Source organism: Bison bison, unplaced genomic scaffold, assembly GCF_000754665.1.
Source record: "Bison bison bison isolate TAMUID 2011002044 unplaced genomic scaffold, Bison_UMD1.0 scf7180017864530, whole genome shotgun sequence".
NCBI lineage: Eukaryota > Metazoa > Chordata > Mammalia > Artiodactyla > Bovidae > Bison > Bison bison.
This window is the reverse complement of record NW_011495080.1, coordinates 1,241,812-1,249,519: the sequence shown is the minus strand read 5'-3', so window position 1 is coordinate 1,249,519 and position 7,708 is coordinate 1,241,812.

The following is a 7,708-nucleotide window of genomic DNA, read 5'->3' as shown; positions in this document are numbered from 1 at the left end:
ATTTTATATCTAGTGATTTAACCCTCTCTATCCATTCATGTACTTTGTCCATCGCCCCCGCCCCTTCTGGCGATCACTAGTTTGTTCCGTGTATCTGTGGATCTATTTCTGTTTTGTTAGATTTGTTCATTTGTTTTTTTTTTTTTTTTTTTGGCTTCACAGTACTGTATGTTTTCACTTATATGGGGTTCTTTTTAAAGGCATTCTTGACTTAAATTCTTTTCTAAAAGAAGGAGCATAACCCTGCTTTGGTTTCTAGGACCAAAAATACTTCACAAGAAGAAAAGTCGTTGGAAAACAGAAGAGGGCTGATCAAGGTATTAGACCAATTCCTCACAGCCTGTGCACACAATTCTGGTAGGAGCCCTAATCCTTTGGTGATGGATTAGCAGAAGTCAGAAATTCATTTTGATATCTTTAGAGAGAAATCCTAGTTAACAGTTTATATCTGAACACTGTTTATATGTTATGATTTTTTTTTTTTTAACAATCACCTCTCTGTTCTTTATTTTTTCTTTAACTCATAATTAGATTGGTTGGGAGGGTTCTATCTAGCTACTGTTTTGATTGCTGGAAGCTGAACTCAGATGGGCCATCAAAGGGACATTCAGATGTTTGAGGAGGAAGAGCAAATTGAGAAGAAGCATACAGTTTTAGGACAGTTGCTTTATGGTTCTCATGGTGAGTGAGACTGTGTGCTGAATAGATTAGTTGGTTAATGCTGTGAGGATTAAGGGTTAAAGTGGGCCCATTTATAGTTAGATAATTAGTTTCCAGTTCACAGATTATGCAGAGCAGACAGAATAGCGTTGACTGAGCAGTGCAGGTCCACTCCTACCAGTAATTTCATTATTTTTGATTATGGGGTTGCTCTAGATCCATAATCACAGGTATTTAATAAGGAGAAATATGTCTTCTCTCTTATGCTCTGCTTTGTTTCTTGTGGTTCAGGGCACTAATTATAAAATCTATTATAAAAGTTAAAGAGGTTGATGAGATGATTTACAGTAATTCTGAACCTGAATGATAATAACTGAGACTTGTGAGATTTTACACATACTTGTCCAATCCAGGACTGACTTTTGGAGAGGTTTGGAAATGCTAACCAGGCTAGCAGTTTTGAGGGCCTATCCACAGAGTCCTTCTGAGTTTGGTGATCATCTATAAATTGGGACCATTTTAACCCTTCTATCAGAATCCTGTTGATTATAAGGTTCACTACTCACAAAAATAAATTTATGCTTAAATTGTAGTAAGTCCTGTGAAGGAAAGTTCAAGGTGTTCTGAGAAAAGTAGAACTAAGAGCCTTGATTTGGCTGGTAGGGGTTTCAGGAAAATAATCCAGTGTCTTCGGGAAGCTAGAAATTTCCCGTGGCTCAGAACATAGCAGTTCTGTAGTCTAGGGTTTCCCAGAGGTTTAAGTTGGCCTCAGAACCTACACAGGAGGACAGAGTGCGTTTGGAGGGGCCGGGCTGAACACTAATTCCCCCCTCTCCTTCCCACATTGTACTTTGCTTCTGCCACCTGATTCAGACTCTCACATCTGCCCCAGTTAAGCCTTACCTTCCCGCTTTCAGTGTCACTGCTCTGCTCCTGGCATCTCCTCTCCATCTGTCTTCCTGGCTAATCTTGAACATGGCTTTTCTCTCTGATTCTGTGGTGTTACCATAGAGGCAGACCTGGAAAGATCATTTATTTTGCTTGGTTATAGTAGAATTTTAATTGATTAGTTTCAGACAAAAAAGTGTTATATTACATAATTACTGACTGTGCTTTTAATTTTAAAAGTTCTTAGTCTTAAAACCATGTGATGGAGAGCAGGAGGAAGGACAGATAGAGTGTGTGGACTGGGGTGATATATAAAGACATCTGGGAAAACAGGAGGAATGCTTTGCCAGTGTATAGCCTGCCACTGTCTGCATGTAACAAGGGACATGTGTGCTACCTGGAGACAGCACCAGGGAGAGAGGAAGGGAGGTTTCCACCCTCTTAGGTAGTTAAAGTGATAAACATCTCTGTCAATTTCACGTCCCACAGAATTACCTAGTACTTTGAATTCATTTAGGATAGTGCTTTTACCCCTAATAAAGATAATTTTGGTGATATGTTGTTAACATATACAAGAATAAAAAGAAGGAAAAAATGACAGATAATCTTACCATCCATAGATAATCACTCATACATTTTAGGTGCTTCTGCTGTAGAGAAGTAGCTTATTGAAAAGCTCTTTGGGAAAGAATTTCATCTTCAACTGGACTAATGTTAAAGTATCATATTTCTATCATACTTTTACTCTCTATATATTTATTTAAAGTGGGATTTCTGTGAAGTGAAAGTGAAAGTCACTCAGTCATGTCCGACTCTTTATGACCCCATGGACTATACAGTTAGTGGAAGTCTCCAAGCCAGAATACTGGAGTGGCTAGCCTTTCCCTTGTCTAAGGGATCTTCCCAACCCAGGGATCAAACCCAGGTCTCCTGCATTGCAGGTGGATTCTTTACCAACTGAGCCACAAGGGAAGCCTGGGATTTCTATAGGTGACATTTTTAGTTAAATTATTTGATTTTGTTAACTTGTAATTTTTGCGTTTATTTAAGTCCAGGAACTTGGCAGATCTCTTATTAACTCTTCAGTTGATTTGAGATAGTTCTTAAATAAATTATTTAAATTTCATAAAAGATTTTTTTACTTGAATAATGCAATTATGAGTTCAGAGAAGATGCTGGGTAAGTATGAGAGGAGATTGACAAAGATGATAAATATGAAAAAAACTTAAAAACAATTCAAATATATGCTGATTTACCTAGTATTCAGAGATGTACTTTATTAATATTGATTTAATCATTGAAAGGTCTCAGTATTATTTTTAACTTTACTTATAATAAAAATGGATACTTTACATTTTAAAAAGCACATGTGGATATATTACTTCATTTAATTAATACTAGAACCCATCTTGGAAGGTAACACTCACATAACTGATGGAAACTCTGGGACTTTCAGAAATTAACTCCGAAATTTACATAGTTATGTGATGGGCAACCCAGGACTCAGACTTGGGACTCTTTAACCAAGTCTTGTGTGCTCTTTATACAGTATCACAGATAAGAATAAAGACAAAAATCACTTGAAATGGTGCCCCCATCACACAAAAATCCCAAATGGTTGTAGCTCTGATGATTCTCCTCCCAGGAAAAGGAACTTGCAACCAGAGTGTTTCTCCACTAGAGGGCACCACTCTGAATTCACCGTTGTGCAGTAGAGCCCAGGGAGATAAAAATGTAAAGTGTCATCAAACGCTCTAAGCTCTCTTTCATCAGCTTTATAGCACCTGGTTGAAACTCTAAAGAAGTAGGCATAAAATGCAATGAAAAACACTTTTAATTCCAAGTGGAAAAAATTAAAGTTTTGCTTTTCCCTGCTTGGCAGTGCTTTCCCTGTGATGTATATTGTACATTGTGGTGCCAGTTAGAACATGTTGTTTCACTCTGAAGCAAAGCTTTTCCTTGTTAAATTGGCACGAAGAAGGAACACATCAGTTCTATTTTTTAACCACATTATTTTTGTTGACCTAGCAGACTCCAGGCCAATTAATATACCTTGAATGAGTCAATGGTTCTCATTTACTAGTGAAAGTGAAAAGTGAAAGAAGTCGCTCAGTCGTTTCCGACTCTTTTCGACCCCATGGACTGTAGCCCACCAGGCTTCTCCATCCATGGGATTTTCCAGGCAAGAGTACAGGAGTGGGTTGCCATTTTCTTCTACAGAGGATCTTTCCGACCCAGGGATCGAACCCAGGTCTCCCGCATTGTAAGCAAGACGGTTTACCGTCTGAGCCACCAGGGATGCAAATTAAAGTATGAAATAATAATTTATAGAAATTCCCTGAGGCACAGAAGATCAACCCTGGAAAAGACAAATTCCTCACTTTATAGGTAATTAAACCAAGTCACAGAATAGGAAATGACGTGCGCTTAATTACCCAGCTAACCTGAACCGAGGCCAACCGGGAACCCAGATCCTAGGTTTTCAGGGTCCCAGCCTGTTAACACACCTGAGCATATAGTATTTCGGCGACACTGGCCCCAGAATGCTTTGGTGCTCTGATTCTGTCAGAATACGTCCTTCTCCTCTTCCCCTTCTCATTTGCTTCCCACCTGGGAAACTTCCTCTCTGACTTTCCCTTGCTGAAATTAAATTTCTTTGTGGTAAGAGAGTTTAGAAGCTGAGGAAGGATTTCAGGAAGGAACTTAGCCTTAGCTTCATGAAGCAAAAAAAAAAAAAGTGGTATTTTAAGTTACAGCAGCAGAGGCCTGCACAACATAGCGAATCAAAAGATTCTAAAAGATCACACCTCCAAGAGAAAACCAGTGTGCGCACACTGGCATATGTGTATGTATCTGTACTGAACGGCCACGAGGCTCCTGATGTGACTTGCCCCATATTCCTCGTCCCCTGGGGAACCGGCCAGTGCTGTGCAGCGTCCTTTCTCACCTCCTCTTGTCAGGCTGCGTTGTCTCTGAACATTTATATTCCACCTCCTTTTATTTGTGGTTATTTTATACGTGACAGCTACTAACAAACTAAGGGAAAATGATAGAGGGTCTTATTTAAATGAAAAATGCCAGACTGTTGTATAAACAAGTAAGTAGTATAGCATTCTCAGCTAAAAATTTAAAGTAGGAGGTATTTAATAATAAGGATTTTTAAAACATAAGAAACTGGACTTCATCGCGTTTTGGATTCCTCACGAACACTGCTTAGAGATTCATTCAGTCACATTTTAAATTCATATACCAGACATTTCCTCCACCCTCTACCATATATAAGAGATGATGAGAGAATTTTTCTGATTTTCTCCTAGTGCAGAAATTTGCAACAATTCTGAGGTCATGCACTAATGCATTCATTCAATGTAGAGGTATTACATCGCTCCCAGAGTATAACACCTTGGTAGGTTTTGTGGCTGGAGATCCACAGATGGTTGATAATAGAGTCCTGTTCTCTGTAACCTTGCATTGAGGGAAGGGTGTTTTTCTGGGAAACTGACATGCAAAAAAATATGCCCATGGTGTGTTATATGTTATAATTTAGAAGCACATGGAAAGTGCTATTGGACCAGGGTGAGAGAAAACTGAACACTGCATATGACAAGTGAAGCAGACTTCCTGGAGAAGATGAGCCTCGCACTCGCAGAGACTCCAATGTGAAAGAGGCAGGCGATGCCACTCAGGGAGAGGGGTAGCATGGCCTAGAGTACTGGCCTTGGCCACCATGTGGAGTCCCTGAGGGTGGGATCTGATTGGCCGTGGATTTAAGGGGAAATTTTGGAAACTGATGCACTTCAGGAAGCTGATCAGACAGGTACTTTAATGTTATCGAGGTCACATTCTCTTTGCAAATTATTTATTAGGCTCTTTTAAAGTATTTGCTATTGTTATGTTATTTGATCTTGATTATTAAATATAAAGTGGCAGGGGATCAGTCTGTTTGGTCAGGTAACAGATCATTGTTGTATCCAGTTGACAGAATATCTACCTTAGCATTATGCTGGGTCTCTGCCTTATGTGGTATCAGGACTGGTTGAAGGTAGAGATGTGAAAGAAAAGAAGGCTCAACAAAATTTAAATGTCCCTTGAATGTACTTGCATCATCAGCTGTGATGAAACACTAAAGCTAAAATATTTCTCATGTGATAAAGATCTTGACCACAGAAGTATGAGTTCAAGAAAACACAGAACACTCCTTTTGTCAGTCAATTCTAGAGTCATGTGTGTGCTGCTGCTGCTGCTAAGTCACTTTAGTCATGTCCGACTCTGTGCGACCCCATAGATGGCAGCCTACCAGGCTCTACCCTCCCTGGGATTCTCCGAGCAAGAATACTGGAGTGGGTTGCCATTTCCTTCTCCAATGCATGAAAGTGAAAAGTGAAAGTGAAGTCACTCAGTCTGAAGCTCCTTAAAGGCTATTTCATGTCCAAGCAGAGCAAGACTGCTTGGAACACCTTTGGTGAAATACCATGACCTAATGTCAGTTTGTGACTTGCAACTCAGGAAGTAGATGTTTATTTGGATATCTGTTAAATAGAAGTCTGCTTATGAGTTTTTGTTGTTGTTTTGTTTGTTTTTTGTTTACTAAAATAGTTTACCACATGCCAGAGAGTTTTTGATGATACAGTGGCACTAAAATAAGACTTGTTTCTTGACATAATCATACTGATTAAAGAGGAAATAAGTTTTGCTATGGGAGTTGATGTTATTTAACAGAAGTAGAAGATATTAAGAAGAGTTGGCAAGAATACACAGAAGAACTGTACAAAAAAGATCTTCACAACCCAGATAATCACAATGGTGTGATCACTAATCTAAAGCCAGACATCCTGGAATGTGAAGTCAAGTGGGCCTTAGAAAGCATCACTACGAACAAAGCTAGTGGAGGTGATGGAATTCCAGTTGAACTATTCCAAATCCTGAAAGATGATGCTGTGAAAGTGCTGCACTCAATATGCCAGCAAATTTGGAAAACTCAGCAGTGGCCACAGGGCTGGAAAAGGTCCGTTTTCATTCCAATCCCAAATAAAGGCAATGTCAAAGAATGTTCAAACTAGCGCACAATTGCACTCATCTCACACGCTAGTTAAGTAATGCTCAAAATTCTCCAAGCCAAGCTTCAACAATACGTGGACTGTGAACTTCCAGATGGTCAAGCTGGTTTTAGAAAAGGCAGAGGAACCAGAGATCAAATTGCCAACATCCGCTGGATCATGGAAAAAACAAGAGTTCCAGAAAAACATCTATTTCTGCTTTGACTATGCCAAAGCCTTTGACTGTGTGGATCACAATAAATTGTGGAAAATTCTTCAAGAGATGGGAATACCAGATCACCTGACCTGCCTCTTGAGAAACCTATATGCAGGTCAGGAAGCAACAGTTAGAACTGGACATGGAACAATACACTGGTTCCAAACAGAAAAAGGAGTATGTCAAGGCTGTATATTGTCACCCTGCTTATTTAACTTATATGCAGAGTACATCATGAGAAACACTGGGCTGGAAGAAGCACAAGCTAAAATCAAGATTGCCGTGAGAAATATCAATAACCTCAGATATGCAGATGACACCACCCTTATGGCAGAAAGTGAAAAGGAACCAAAAAGCCTCTTGATGAAAGCGAAAGAGGAGAGTGGAAAAGTTGGCTTAAATCTCAACATTCAGAAAACAAAGATCATGGCATCTGGTCCCATCACTTCATGGGAAATAGACAGGGAAACACTGGAAACAGTGGCTCACTTTATTTTTCTGGGCTCGAAAATCACTGCAGATGGTGACTGCAGCCATGAAATTAAAAGACGCTTACTCCTTGGAAGGAAAGTTATGACCAACCTAGATAGCATATTCAAAAGCAGAGACATTGCTTTGCCAACAAAGGTCTATCTAGTCAAGCCTATGGTTTTTCCAGTGGTCATGTATGGATGTGAGAGTTGGACTGTGAAGAAAACTGAGTGCTGAAGAATTGATGCTTTTGAACTGTGGTGTTGGAGAAGACTCTTGCAAGTCCCTTGGCCTGCAAGGAGATCCAATCAGTCCATTCTGAAGGAGATCAGCCCTGGGTGTTCATTGGAAGGACTGATGCTGAAGCTGAAACTCCAATACTTTGGCCACCTCATGCGAAGAGTTGACTCATTGGAAAAGACTCTGATGCTGGGAG